This window comes from Odocoileus virginianus, chromosome 17 (genome assembly GCF_023699985.2).
Source record: "Odocoileus virginianus isolate 20LAN1187 ecotype Illinois chromosome 17, Ovbor_1.2, whole genome shotgun sequence".
NCBI lineage: Eukaryota > Metazoa > Chordata > Mammalia > Artiodactyla > Cervidae > Odocoileus > Odocoileus virginianus.
In genome coordinates this window covers 41,889,771-41,905,415 of record NC_069690.1, presented here as the reverse complement: position 1 = coordinate 41,905,415, position 15,645 = coordinate 41,889,771, and the positions used below count along the sequence as shown (strand labels likewise).

General features: G+C 35.4%; 1 protein-coding gene across 8 annotated transcripts in view; it reads left to right on the top strand.

Annotated features, from left to right (window-relative positions):
• TANC2 (tetratricopeptide repeat, ankyrin repeat and coiled-coil containing 2) overlaps nucleotides 1–15,645 on the top strand; it is a 361,529-nt gene that overhangs the window by 148,748 nt on the left and 197,136 nt on the right. The gene's annotated exons all lie outside the window — the stretch shown is intronic.

Below are 15,645 nucleotides of genomic sequence, written 5' to 3'. Positions count from 1 at the left end.
TTACAGAGAATTTGTGTGTTACAGGGGTTTCTGAGCTGTGAGGCCTACTTTAAGCTTTGTAGAAAAAGAAACGCAACCTAAGAGAATTTTACACTTAGTTTTCAGGGAAGCCATTAAGAAATATCATTAGGCACATTATTTAACTTTCAATTGTGTGTTCTTTTACTTGTGTGTGTATATATAAAAATCTTTTTAAAATAGTTTCATATTTTTAAAAATAAAATTTCATTGTAAGGAAAGCTGTTTAAGTCAGTGTTTTAATGAAATATGAAGGTCAGGTTGTCTTTTTATGTTGTTGTTAGGTTGTGATTCCAGAATAGATTTCTACTTCCTATTGCAGTATCTTATAAGTAAATGCACCTTAAAAAATAACAGTATGGAAAACTAGAATTTTGTAAGCATATTTCCTTAGTACATCAAATTTTTCTTATTTCATTAACTGGAGTGTTTACAGATGGATGTTCTTGCATAGTTTAAGGATTTTTTTTTTAAACTTGACCTTATTTGTTAGTTATGTTGATTTATATTGTCTGTTTTCCCAGGTGAGAGGGGTGAATTAGAGAGTTACCATTCATACTCGTATTTTTAGACCACTTGGTAATTATCAATTTTAAGAGAAATTGGATTTATAGATTAAATTTTCTCAAAAGACTCTGCTCATCTCTGGCTTTTGTTTTCTCTTTTTAGTTCTTTAGCTAACCATGACAACTTAGAAATATGCTAAAAGTAGGAACTTGATTTTTCAAAATTAGAATATTTAGACTGATCTTCAGCTACCTCACAAAAGAAAAAAGCATTTCATCTGGGCTTATTTTTTCAGTTATTTATCTTCTTAAATTGTTCTTCTTAAATACATGTTGTTCAGAGTAGATAGATTCCAAAGACATACTGGTTTCCTTTATTTAGGATTGAATTACTGTAAATCTATACTTATGACTTTGCCCAATGTTTAGGAACCTTTAAGTAGGGAGAATTAATATATTAAAGGATAGTGAAAGTACCAATCACTTATACTTACTGTCATTAGTAGTAATATTTTACTTCTATTTGAAAACCTGTAATTAATAGGTTAAATTGATTCACATTTTAATCATTTCCATGTAAGAAAATATGAATTTTAAAATTTATGTTTAGTAACTCTGTACATTGTAAGTTAACACTCCTTTTTGACTAATCTATCCTCATAATTGTATATATACAAAGGGTTTTATATTTCATTGTCTCTGAAACCATAATTCTCATTAATAATAACAAAGACTGATTTGGATATTTTTAATAAAGATAGCATTTTTAATAATAGATTTACTCATTTTAAAGTAATCTCCCTTGGCAGATGCTATGACTTTTTGTTTTTGTTTTTTTTTAATGTTTGGGTCCTTGCCTAATGGATATATTCCTGAAAGATAGTATGTAAGTGTATTTGTTTGTAAATTGTCTAATTTAAAATATGCTAGTGAAGCTCCTTATTTTGAGAAATTCTGCAGTTGATTTGATGAATCTGTATATCATATCCTAGGTTTTCTTAAAGTAAGAGCCGCCCAATTTATTTCAGTATCTAGGGTTTCAACTTTCAGATTTAACTGGCAGCATTCTGTGAAAAAAATTAAACTTCATGCTTTGGACTTAAAGTTTAACCCCTCAATCTCAAGATAGTTTGACATCTTCAGGTTTACTTACTGAAATCCTTTAATGTCTTTATAATATTTTTCATATAACAGATAACTGGGTAAAATTTTAGTTGAAAGTAGGCATTGCTTTCATTTGGGGTAAAAGTTCTAGTGAATAAATAATATATAAAATTTATAAGAGGCTTATGTTTCTTCCCTAGTTTCCATTAACTAAAATTTGTCATCCTAATACCACTTCTGAATGTTTGGAAAATTGTTAGTACCACTAATAAACTTTTACTAGAAAATAAGTTCCTTATTTCTCTCAGGATCTACATTAAGACTGAAAGTCTCATATTGCCAATAAGTTATTTTAAAAGAGTTATTCCTAGTTATTTCTCATGGGCATCAGTTCTAATATATCTGTGATAAGTGTGTCTTCTTTCCACCCCAACATTGTATGTTAAAGCATTTGGGGGACTTCCCTGGCAGCCAGTGGTTAAGACTTTGCCTTCTAATCAGAGGGTGCCGGATCAATCCCTGGTCAGAAAACTAAGATCCCACATGCCTCTTGGCCAGAAAAAACCTCAGAACATAAACAGAAGCAATATTTTAACAAATTTAATAAAGACTTCTTTTTTTTACGTTTTAAAAAATTAAACATTTTAACCACTTTTGTAATCTCTGCAGTTTGGAACACTTTTACCTCTCTGAAGTTTCTCTTTTATAAAATTAATGAAATAATGCCTTTTGTAGTGTCATTGTTGGCATTAAGAAAGATGATATGTATGTGAAATACCTAGTATAGTAATTAGCACAAAGGAAGCATTTTCTGAGTAATAATTCTCTACCCTTCGTCTTCATTGTCCAGAAGTTCTTAGGCTTTTCCTTTGGGGGTACTTCAGGACATAAGAATTTGAATGCACATCCAAGGGGTCTGGTAGCCTAAAGGGGCATATACAAAGCAAATCTGGAAATTTCACAAGAGTCTCATATTTTCCCTTTTATAATAGTCTACATTTTATATTTTTAAATCATAAAAATGTTCCCCAAAACATCTTTGAGTAGAACTCAACTCTTCAGGAAAATATGCCACATTTTCTCCTATAGATTTGCATACCCCAACATATTGCTGCCTGTCCTTAGGAATTCCCATGTTTAAAACATACTACTCAGATCTCTTCATCTGGGTATCATTTTATTAAGAAGTAAAGATCATTTATTAAAAGACGCATGTGTGTCTCTGGAGATACAGATTAAGAATCAAGTGGCAGAGATGAAAAATGAATCTGGTAAAAGCTGAAGGGCCATTACTCAGTTCAAAAGAGCAAGTAGTGGTCTGGAGCTGGGTTGAGCTGTTGTGGATGAGAATGGAAGACCTTCATGTCAGAAATGAAGAACTCTGATGGAGGAATTAACAATATTAGCATTTTTAAAGCTGCAAGAAGTCCTGAAATGTACTTATTTAAATGCTTAATCTAGCATCTCTGAAACTTACATCAGACTCCCCCTTTATTGATAAACTCCTTACAAAATCATGTGCAACAAGTAAGTGTTCTAAGGAGTACATTAAATAAGTGATTAAAGCAGAGTTATGTCATTTAGAAGGAAAGAAGAATGGATAACTGGGGATTCAAGTTGTTTTATTCAATGGATAATGGAACAAAGTATGAAAACAATCATCTGAGCACTCCAGATGATTATGGAAAAGTTACATTTTATTCAAATTCCGCAGATAAGTTGTGCTTTAATATTTCAAAGAATAGTATTTTTTTTTAACGAGAGAAAAGGTATTTATCATGTGTATTAGAAAGTGAAATGATAAAGTGAGAACTTGAAACAAGAGTGTACAGGACATGTGTTTGTCTAGGTAGAGTTTTCATAAAGGATACTGTGGAAGAGAAAAACAGGCCTGGATTTGAGGAGGCCTTTGGTTTGGTAAACTAAGGTGGTAGCAGTGGAAAAGGTACAAAGAGAAGGTTTTGAGGAATAAGTACATTGGTGACTGACCAGTTATAGAATCAAGGAAATATGAAAGATCTGTCCAAGATGAGTCCAAGACTAAGAATGGAATTAGTGGCCTCATTAATAGGATCAGAGAGATTAGGGCTGCTGGTTTTGAGAGAATGAGACACTTGGCGTTTAGGTGATGAGATAATATGGGTTATGTAGTTACAACACTTAACAAGAGTAAGATTTTAAGATGTGAATTTGGGAATTATACCCATAGAGAGTAGTTAAAACCCTTAGAATAGGTAAACATCTCTTAAGAATGAGAATTGAACAAGTAAACAGAAAAAGATGGAAAATGAGTATTTTACAAGCATTTACCAAGCATTATCACCTTAACTCATTTGAACTTTTCAGTGGCAGTTTGAATTATTATGGCCATGAAAGCAAGACCTAATCAGCTTCACCATTAGGCAGTTTAGGCATTTAAGAGATCAGTATTCCAACTTTGGTCTTCCTCTAACTATAGTTTCTACTCTGAGGAATGAAGAAGTAGACCTTACGGAATACTCCACTTACGGAACCGAAAGAGGAAAACGCATGTTAGACAGACAGATGAGATGAATAAGCAGTAGTCTAAAAGATGTTGGGAGAACCACAGTGGTATAACTATTACAAAAGCTGAGGTTTGGGAGGGTTTTAGGGAATATTTAATCACTATTTTCAAATTCACTTAGAGGTCAAGAATACAGGTTCACATGGGGCCATGAATCTGTTTTTATGTGATCTGCTTTTTGCTTTCCTGAACTGGAGCCCAAACTCCTAGCTGCAGTGGTCTGTATTAGGCAAATAATTGGATTCAGTTTCTTTACAGAGGAGAAAGGAGAAAAAGCTGTGTAACAAAACAGGTGGGAGTGGAGCTGAGAGAAGGAAGTATCTAATGAAAAGTTCACAGCCAAGTGCACTTTTAGAGTTCTAGTAGTTTTTTGGTGTCTGATACATAGTCACATACAGGACTCATCAACGCTTTTGAAGTTAAAATGTTTCTCTTTAATTTAACATCATTACTCCAGTAAATTTCCCAGGAATTGAACCAGAGTCTCCTGCATTGCAGGCAGATTCTTTACCAACTGAGCTGTCGGGGAAGCCCTTAACATACTTAAGCTATCCCTCAAGCAGGGTGACTGTTTTCCATTAACTCCTGTGATATGGTGTAGTAGTTCAGGTTGTGCCACTTAACTAGTTTTATGATACTGAATGTGTTAATGTAACCTGTGTTTCAGTTTTCTCATCTGTGAAATAAATGTGTAACAACTCCCGTAAGGTTTGTAAGGATTAAGTGAGTTTTTATAGGTAAAATGCTTACAATGGCCTCTAGTAGATAGTTAAGTACTGAATAATAATAATTGATGCTAATGTCACTTATTGGCAGTTTCAAGACCTGATTTATCTCTTTTTGTACCTCTTTTACTTTTCCAGTTTTTCCTTTAGTGAGAAGGGAAGCTGTTTTCACTGCTACTTGTTAGGTTGTTTTTTAAGTGAGTTGAAAGTATTAATGAGCATAAGGTTTAAAGCATAACTGGATTTAGAAAACATCTTGCTGTCAAGAACAGTGGGTACTGGTGTTGACTTCTCTCTGTAATATTGATCCAGTAACTATTAATGTGCAGAGTATTTCATTATGAATTTATATTACTTCCAGTGAAAACTAGTTTTGTAGTCAAACAAAAACAACTGAGAAGTATATAATTTCCCCTTCTTTGTTGAATTTAAAAGAACCCCCTTCCAAAAATGTATGAATAAATATGTTGTCATATTATTATGATATGATGGCAAACTTAGAATTATGGTAACATTATACCTTCATTGCCCAGTAGGTTTTTCCGTTATAGTGTTTATTATAATATAAGTTATAAACTATTCAGCTCTGTGGTGATGGTGGTGGTGGTTTGGTTGCTAAGTCATGTCTGACTCTTGTGCCCTCATGGACTGTAGCCCACCAGGCTTCCTCTGTCCATGGGATTTCCCAGGCAAGAATACTGGAGTGGGTTGCCATTTCTTTCTCCAGGGGGTCTTCCTGACCCAGGAATTGAGCCCGGATCTCCTGCGTTTCGGGTGGATTCTTTACCATCTGAGCCACCAGGGAAGCCCCATTTAGCACTGTAGCAGAAAGGCTGTATATGACATACTGTATAATTTTTGTTGACTCTGGAGCCAGACTGTTTGGATAGGAGTCCTGACAGACACTCGTCCTGTGTCCTTGGGCAAGTAATTTAACCTCTTCTGTGCCTCAGTTCCCTCATCTACAAAAAGCAGGTAATAATAGTATCTACTTCGTAGGGTTATTGTGAGGATTCAATGAGTAAAATACTTGAACAGTTCAGATCTTAATTGCTCAGTCTGTTACCATGTTAGTTAGTATGTGTGTAATTTATCTCTTGTCTCCTTACAAGGCAGAAACAGTATTTATCCTCTTTATTATTATATCCTCAATCTTTAATATAATGCCTGGTATGTAGTAGAAGTTCAGTACACATTTGTTGATCAGTAAAATATTCTGAGCTTACCTAGGGCCTCAATAATAGTCTTAGCTTGAATACTTTCAGCCAAGCAGACCAAAGCAAATAACTCATGTAATATTAAGAGCCTTTGTTCACTGAGGGGTTTTTTTGTTTTTGTTTTTTTTAGATGAAATCTTGAAAAGTCACCATTTCATTTATTGATCATACTTGTGCCAGTAAGCATTTTTAAACTGAGGCTGGAAGTAGGTGTGACAAATGAGTGAGGCTCCTTCTCTCCTTCCTGATTCTTAGGATTCTCTATAGACTTTGTAATGCCTAGAAAAGGAAGAAATAGCTTTCTTCATGCCAATTTTGACCCAGTTTGAAAACATCTTGCTGAAAAGTTGCTCTCATGTGTGAAGTCAGGTTACCTAGGCCTGAGGTTGGAGACATACTGTAGGTATGGCAGAGTTTCTCATTTTTAAGTTCCATAAAAGGTCAGATATAACTTGGCAAAACTGAGGTTGAAATCTGCTCTTATTTTGTTATTCTCCCCATTAGGTTTTCTCTATTGTGTTGTGGAATCTTCTTCATTGTACCATTTTACAGGGTGCAAAGTGTTTGCTACTGACACCCATTCTGAGGATAAATCATTCCTTTAATAAGCAGTTTCTATATCCATGTCAAAATCTAATCTACTCAGCGTAGATTATTTTAAACTATATTTCTTTTGTGTAGGCAGTGTAATGTGGAACCATGGGCTACCTCTTCTATGTTGAATTTAATTTTAACTTTAATTCATATTTCCTAGATTATGCCTTGGGTTTTGAAAAGTCATGTTTTTGGCCAACATCTATCTGTCTGAAATGGCTTTGTTTTATGTTTCTAGTATTGCTTTTGATCCTTCACTGCTCAAATACTTTATTGTTAAGAATATAGCTAGTAGAATGTCACAAAATAGTGTAGTTTTAGAGAGTGAAATATGACAAAGTATAAGCAACTCACTCTATGGAAATGTATTCAGGTTTTAATTTCCCACTCCATCATTGTCCTTTTTTATACTCTTGTGTTTTATTTTTCAAATCTCAGTCTTGATAATTGGTGCCTTACAGGCTTGGTAATATCTGAAGATGTTAAGTTAGACTTCTGAGTCAAGTCTTATGTTCTCATCTGCATTCTGCATATCATTTGCCCAGGGCAGGGTAGATTAGCTCTACCAGTTAGAAGAGGTGGCTCCTTAACTGACCTTCACCCAAACACTTGTAGGGTTAATGTTCTCCATTCCCTTTTTTGACACCTATTAACTGTTGCCAGGGCAAGGTGGATTTTATAGGCCAGTAGGCTACCTTCTGATATACCTACATACTTCTGTTATCCCTGAAGTGGCATGTGCTTACTGAAAGTGAAAGTCATTCAGTCATGTCCAACTCTTTGCAACCCATGGACTGCATAGTCCATGGAATTCTCTAGGCCAGAATACTAGGGTGGGTAGCCTTTCCTTTCTTCAGGGGATCTTCCCAACCCAGGAATCAAACCCAGGTCTCCCTCACTGCAGGTGGATTTTTTACCAGCTGATTCACAAGGGAAACCCAAGAATACTGAAGTGGGTAACCTGTCCCTTCTCCAGTGGATCTTCCTAATCCAGGAATTAAACCGGGGTTTCCTGCATTGCAGGTGGATTCTTTACCAAATGAGCTATCAGGAAGCTATCAGGAAGTGCTTACTGAGAGGCAGTTAAATTCATGGCCATTGTATGTCCTATTAGGAACACATGATTAAATTCTATACATTAACTAATAAAATACAAACGTAAGAAGGAAAGCATTTATAAAGTTATTGTTCCTACTAAATTATGTTAAAAGCTTGGGGAAACATCAATTAAAATGTCAGTAAAGGTACTTTAAGATAAGTGCTGTAATGAACTAGTGCAAAAACACTATGGGGGGTGGATAAGATTGTTGGTATTTAAGGGTAAAAAATTATAGTGAGTAGTAACAGAGAGAGCTAATGCAGAGTATAATGAATATAGATAATAATACTGTACTATAACCCTAGTGGCTTAGACAGTGAAGAATCTGCCTGCAATGCAGGAGACTCGAGTTTGATCACTGGGTTCGAAAGGTCCCCTGGAGGAGGAAGTGGCAACCTGCTCCAGTGTTCTAGCCTGGGAAATCCCGTGAGCCAGAGGAGCCTGGCAGGCTGTAGTCATGGAGTTGCAAAAGAGCCCAACACAACTTAGTGGCTAAACAACAACTGTACAGGTTGGGTGTATGGCACAATGATTTGACCTACATACATGATGAAATGATTATCACAATAAGTTTAGTAAACATCTATCATCTCAGATACAAAATTAAAGAAATAGGAGCAAAATTTTTTCCTTGTGATGAAAACTCAAGATTTACTCTCTTAACTTTTATATCTAACAGTGTTAATTATATTCATCATGTTGCACATTATATCTCTAGTACTTACTTATCTTATAACTGGTAGTTTGTACCTTTTGACTACCTTCATCCAATTCCCCCTCCCACCACCCCCTTCCTGCCTCTGGGAACCACAAATAGAGATCAGTAAACTTTTTTTTAAAGGAACAGATAGTAAGTAATTTAGGCTTTGCTGGCTAATAGTCAGAATCAAAGGTGTTATGTAGATATATAACCATTTAAAGTGTAACAATTTGATATGGTAAAATCCATTCTTAACTTGTTATTCATTCACTAAGTTGTGTCCCACTGTTTGTAACCCCATGAACTGTAGCACACCAGGCTTTCCTGTCCTTCACTATCTCCCAGAGTTTGCTCAAACTGGTGTCCATTGAATCAGTGATGCTATCCAACAATCTCATCCTCTATCACCCCCTTCTCCTTTTGCCTCCCATCTTTCCCAGCATCAAGGTCTTTTCCAGTAAGTTGGCTCTTTGCATCAGGTGGGGAGCTTCAGCCTCAGTCCCTCCAATGAATATTCAGGGTTGATTTTCTTTAGGATGGACTGGTTTGATCTCCTTGCTGTCCAAGGGACTCTCAAGAGTCTTCTCCAACACCACAGTTCAAAAGCATCAATTGTTTGGTGCTCAGCTTTCTTTATAGTCCAACTCTCATATCCTTACATGACTACTGGAAAAACATAGCTTTGACTATACCAACCTTGGTTGGCAAAGCGATGTCTCTGCTTTTTAATACGCTGTCTAGGTTGTCATAGGTTTCCTTCCAAGGAGCAAGTGTGTTTTAATTTCATGGCTACAGTCACTGTCCACAGTGATTTTAGAACCCCCAAAAATAAAATGTCACTGCTTCCACTTTTTTCCCTTCTATTTGCCATGGAGTGATAGGGCCAGATGCCATGATCTTAGTTTTCTGAATGTTGAGTTTTAAGCCACCTCTTTCACTCTCCTCTTTCACCTTCATCAAGAGGCTCTTTAGTTCCTCTTCACTTTGCCATTAGAGTGGTATCTTCTGTATATCTGAGATTGTTGATATTTCTCCCAGTAATCTTGTTTCCAGCTTGTGATTCATCCAGTATGGCATTTTGCATGATGTACTCTGCATAGAATTTAAATAAGCAGAGTGACAATATACAGCCTCCTTTCCCAATTTTGAATCAGTCTATTGTTCCATGTCTGGTTCTAACTGTTGGTTCTTGACCTGCATACAGGTTTCTCAGAAGACAGGTAAGGTGGTCTGGTATTCCATTTCTTGAAGAATTTTCAACAATTTGTCATGATCCACATAGTCAAAATCCTTGTTCATGTGGTTCTTGAGGCAAAAATATTGGAGTGGTTTTCCATTCCCTCCACCAGTGGACCACATTTTATTAGAACTGTCCATTTTGACCCATCCATCTTGGATGGCCTTGCACAGCGTGGCTCGTAACTTCACTGGCTTATGCAAGCCCTTCTCCGTAATAGGGCTGTGATTCATCATGAGGATTCTTAGCTTACAGGTCATAAAAATACAGCCAGGTGGCCAGATTTGGCCCTCAAGCCATAGTCTGTCAATCTTTGACTTATGATATAGAGAGGATACTTAGGTATTTACTCTTCATATTTTGAGGTGGTATAAGTCAATGATATTATAGATTAATTATGCATTTCCACATAATATAGTTGATACTGTAAATTTGGTGATTTTTTCCAGAATATTTTGTAAAAATACAAACATTCCTTCTTTACATAATTAACAAGCATTCCAAATTGTAGAGTTTAATTTCATAACATTTTGCATTAATAGGGAATAAAAAAGATGGGTTCTTAGAGGCCCTTTAAAATAATTTTCATATACTGTCTATAGTACTGAAAGAATTATAGACAGATATGAAAATTTACATCAGTTCATGAATAAGAAACCCTTAAGAAATTTACAAGTGAGAGAATGGGGGAGAAAAGAAAATGCATGATAATATGAAGAGAAATTAGTTGTGTTTTATGAATATGTAGGAAAATTCAGCAAAGTTTGAAATTCATAAACTCTTTAGAATTTCACAGCCTAAGCTATGCATATGCTATGTATCTTACTGCATAGGAGGAAAGAGAGTTATTGGGGACTATTTCTTGTAATATTTCGGAAAAATTACCCAGTATTGACTTATTTACTGAAGCAGAACAGGATAGGGACAAAATAGGCACAAATAGGAGGCTGGGGCTAATCTTAACCATAAGTCATGAAAGGATATCTCATTACTTGAGAAGAATGTGGTATTAGAAGATCTCTCTCTCTGCCCATTCTGTCTTCCAGTTGATCTAATACATTCTGATGACTAAAATATCATCCATGTATTCCTATCAAGAACTCAGAAATGTCTTATTATTAACAAATCCAGCTGTTTTACTGACAACTCTGTATAGAGTGTGTCAAGGACTTGGTATTGAGGAAGAAAAAGCAGATTTTGATGCCTGTCATAATGTCTTGCATACCAAAATTACCCAATGAATACTTAGTGGTCTCAGAATTCTTTGATGGGAGGAACATGGTTCCCTAGTAGTTTTATGTGTGTATTCTTATTTTAATGAAGGTATAAAATACATGCTTTTCTAAAAAATCAGTTTGTACAGAAGGGTTTGAAATGAAAAGCTACAATCCCCAGATTCATCTTTATTCTCCTCTGGGGGACAGTTACTTAAAATTTTGCTATTTAATTATTATGCTATTATTATCTCTATTTAGAGATATATTCATATCTCTAAATTATTATGCTTCTGCTGAAATTCCTCAATTGAACAGGTTAAATATGTCTCATGAAACAGTAAGCTTATTTGCACTGTCCCCTATTTTCCTTCCATTGTAACTGTTTTTTGTTTTATTGATTATAGCTATAAGTACTATTTCTTCTTCTATCAAGTATAAACAGTATTACTGATTTCTGCTTTATAAGAAGATGACATTGGCACCCCTGCACACATAGTTTCTGATGAGAAGTTAAACATCACTCAAATTGTTGGCTCACGTATGTTTATGTTGTTTTTCTCTGGATACTTTTTAAGATTCAGATCTGTTTTTCTTTGGTTTTCAGCAGCTTGACTGTGACAAGCCTAATGTTCTGTTTCTATTTATCTTGCTTGGGGTTTCTGGGCTTCTTGATATAATATTTAGCTATCATTTCTTCAGATATTTTTCTGCCCCATTTTCACTTCTTCTGAGACTGATTATATGTATATTTGACCGTTGGATATCATCTTACATGACTTAAGGTTTTTTTAGGTGTTTTTTTTTTCCTTTTAAGTTTGTTCTCTGTAGTTCTCAGATTTGATAATTTCCATTTATATATCTTTGAGTTCACTGATTTATCTATCATTTTAAACTATCTGCAATGTACTATATATTATATTTCTATTGTGTGTACTACATATATGATATATATATCTATACACAGTCATTAATTATCATGTTTATAGATTTTTTATGGTGAGCACACTGTAGGATATACAGAAATAAAAATATAATGTTGTACATATGAAACTTACCATAACCCAGTGGTATCCCAATTAAAAAATTGACTTGTTTAAACACTTAGATATATTATTAAACCCATTCAGTGATGTTTTTATTTCAGCTATTGTGTTTTTGTTCTAGAATTTCTATTTAGTTCTCTTTTTATAGTTTCCACTTCTCTCCTAAGATTTCCTCCATTTTTTAAATTAAGAGAATATATTTCTTTACCATGCTGAAAATACAATAGCTGCTTTAAATTTCTCATCTACTAATTACAGTTTCTGGAGTGTTTTAGGGTTAGTCTCCATCTTTTCTTTGATAATGGGTCATATTTTCTTGGTTCTTCTGTATTGATTAATAAAAAAAAGAAAGAAACAATTTTGTATTGTATTGTGGACATTTGATTGAGTGGATATTCTGGATTTTGTTATATTCCTTCAAAAAGCATTAATATCTTTCTTTCAGCAGGCAATTAACTTGGTTTGACTCAATGAAAAATTCTGTCTCTTGGGCATCAGTTCATTCAGTTGTTTTAATGTTAGCCAATCTGTTCCATGTGTACATGATTTAGGGATCAGCCAGAGATTTGAATGAAGTTTATTCACAGAATCTGGGCTACCTTCTGTAGCTCTCTCTGTTTTCTGGAAATCCTCCTCCCCTCACTTCTCCGAGACTGCTGTTGCTGCAACCTCTGTCTTTTGATACTGCAGACTAGAAAAACTGTAGGTTTTCTATTGGAGTTTCAATGATCCCATCCAGTGGTAACTGTGGGCTGCTTTTAAACCTAAAGCTGAAAGTCAGGAAAAAAAGAGAGAGAGAGAAACTAATTCCAGTCTGTTTCCTCAGGGTATATACCCAGCAGTGGGATTGCTGGGTCATATGGTAGTTTAATTTCTAGTTTTTTAAGGAATTTCCATACTGTTCTCCACAGTGGTTGTATCTGTTTGCATTGCCACAAACAGTGCCAGAGGGTTCCCTTTTCTCTCTACCCTCTCCAGCATTAATGTTTGTAGACTTTTTGATGATGGCCATTCTGACCGGTGTGAGATGATGCCTCGTTGTAGTTTTGATTTGCATTTCTCTATAAAAGAGCAATGTTGAGCATATTTTCATGTGTTTATTAGCCATCTGTATATAGTCTTTGGAGAAATGTCTATTTAGGTCTTCTACCCACTTTTTGATTGGGTTGTTGGTTTTTTTGGTATTGAGCAGCTTTCCTGCGATTGTCAGCTCTCCTCCAGAATCTCTTTATTGTTTTCAATCCAGGGGCTTGAGGGTGGTTGCTTTTTGTGTTTTATCCAAGTTTATAGTTACTGTCTGTGTGAGGGTCCATCTGATAGAGAATCTTACTTGGCTTTACAGAAACAGAACCTCCTTAAATAGGATTTTGAAATTTTTATCTTTGATTAATATTGACCTTTTCTCAGGTTACTTATTACTAACCATAGAAATACTTATGTGTTAGAGAGCTGACATGTAGTTTTTTAATACCAGATTTTATAGAAACTCTGATTTTTATGTTCTTTTCCTTACCACTTATGGTTCCATACTTACATATTTTCTCTTCTCCATACATCCAGTGATATATATTAAAGTGACAGAAATCATAAGAAAAAATGTATAAATGTTTTAATTTCAGATTACTTTTTGGCTTCTGTTCTTCTTTACTGTATTACATAATACTGCTTCTTACTAACAAACAACCAAGAAGAGTAAAGGAAACAGTATTTCATGCTTTTGTTTATTTAGAGAAACCAGAAAAAAAAAAAATCTCTGCTGCTTTTTCTGAATCAAAGCCTTGCCTGGTAGAGCAGTAGTTCTGTTTTTCCAGCAAGGAGATCCAACCAGTCCATTCTAAAGGAAATCCGTCCTGAATATTCATTGGAAGGACTGTTGTTGAACCTGAAACTCCAATAATTTGGCCACCTGATGTGAAGAGCTGACTCATTGGAAAAGACCCTGATGCTGGGTAAGATTGAAGGTGGGAGGAGAAGGAGACAACAGAGGATGAGATGGTTGGATGGCATTGTCATCTTGATGGACATGAGTTTGAGTAAGCTCCAGGAGTTGGTGATGGACAGGGAGGCCTGGCGTGCTGTGATTCATGGGGTTGCAAAGAGTCGGACACGACTGAGCAACTGAACTGAACTGAATTGAATTTGCATTAGAGGCTGCAACTCAACTTTCCATACCCCATTCATCTCAGAAGTTAATCATCTTATTTTCCTCTCTGGTCTTTCCTAGTCAGGTGATCACAAGCTTTCAGAGTGATGTGAAGCAACTTGCATTGTTGCAAAGACTGGAAATTGCTGACAGATAATCTAAGATAGAGAAAGATGGTGATTCTTTACCCGCAGTTAGTGGATAGTGGAGTATTCTGTGTTGTGAGTTCTTTATTATAAGATCAATAGTAACTATACACTCCAAAATCAAGCCAGAGGTTATTGGTTCTCCACACTTAATCTTTGAAAATGTCTCAGGAGTCATTTTTATCCATGAAACAAAGACTCAATTTGTTGTTTTCTGTCCTTGTAGAATTTTATTATAGTCTAGCCCAGTGTTTCCTTTTATGGCAGAATACAGCAGTTATCTGCCTTCCCCATTGACTGCCTAGGACCTTCTTCAGCATACTTTCCTGAAGTTTCATAAAAGAAAAAAAAAAACAAAAAACTGGTTTTAGTTTCCTTTCTTTAACTGTTAATTTTTTGAGTTTTTTAGTTTTTATTGGAGATAATTGCTTTACAGTGTTGTGTTGGTTTCTGCCATACAACAATGTGGATCAGCCACAAGTATATGTGTACCCTCCCTTTTGAACCTCCCTCCCACCCCCCATCCCTTCGCATGTCTCTAGATCATCACAGAGCACTGGGTTGAAGTTCCTGTGTTATATAGCAACTTCCCAGTAGCTATCTCTTTTACACATGGTATTGTATATGCCTCAGTGCTACTCTCTCAGTTTGTCCCACCCTCTTCTTCCCCCACTTTGTCCACAAATCTGTTCTCTATGTCTGCATCTCTGTTCCTGTCCTGCAGATAGGTTCATCAGTACATTTTTTTAGATTCCATGTATATGTGTTAGTATACAATATTTGCTTTTCTCTTTCTGACTTACTTCATTGTGCTTAATAGCCTCTAGGATCATCTACCTAACTAGAATGGACTCAAATGCATTCCTTTTATGGCTGAGTAATATTCCATTGTATGTATGTACCAAACTTCTTTATCCATTCATATGTCCATGGACAACTAAGTTGCTTCCTTGTCCTGGCTGTTATAAATAGTGCTGCAAGGAACATTGGGATCCATGTGTCATTTTGAATTATGGGTTTCTCAGGATATATGCCCAGTAGTGGGATTGCTGGGTCATATGGTAGGTCCTTTCAGAGTAGTCAATTTAGAATTGTCAGAAATTGATGGCTGACCATTATTTACATGATTACTGTTCAAATCTGTTTCTCTCCATTTCTTAAGTGTATGTGAAACTACTTTTTCCAAGGAATTTTATGTTATTGCACCTTGTCAGTGTATTTTCAGCCATTACTGGTAGTTGATGCAAGATGGAAAACAGCAGTGTAATGGCATTATGCATCATTCTCAAAATACTATTCTGAGATTATTATTCTGCAGTCCCTGCCTTAAAAGAGTCATAGTAGGGTTTCA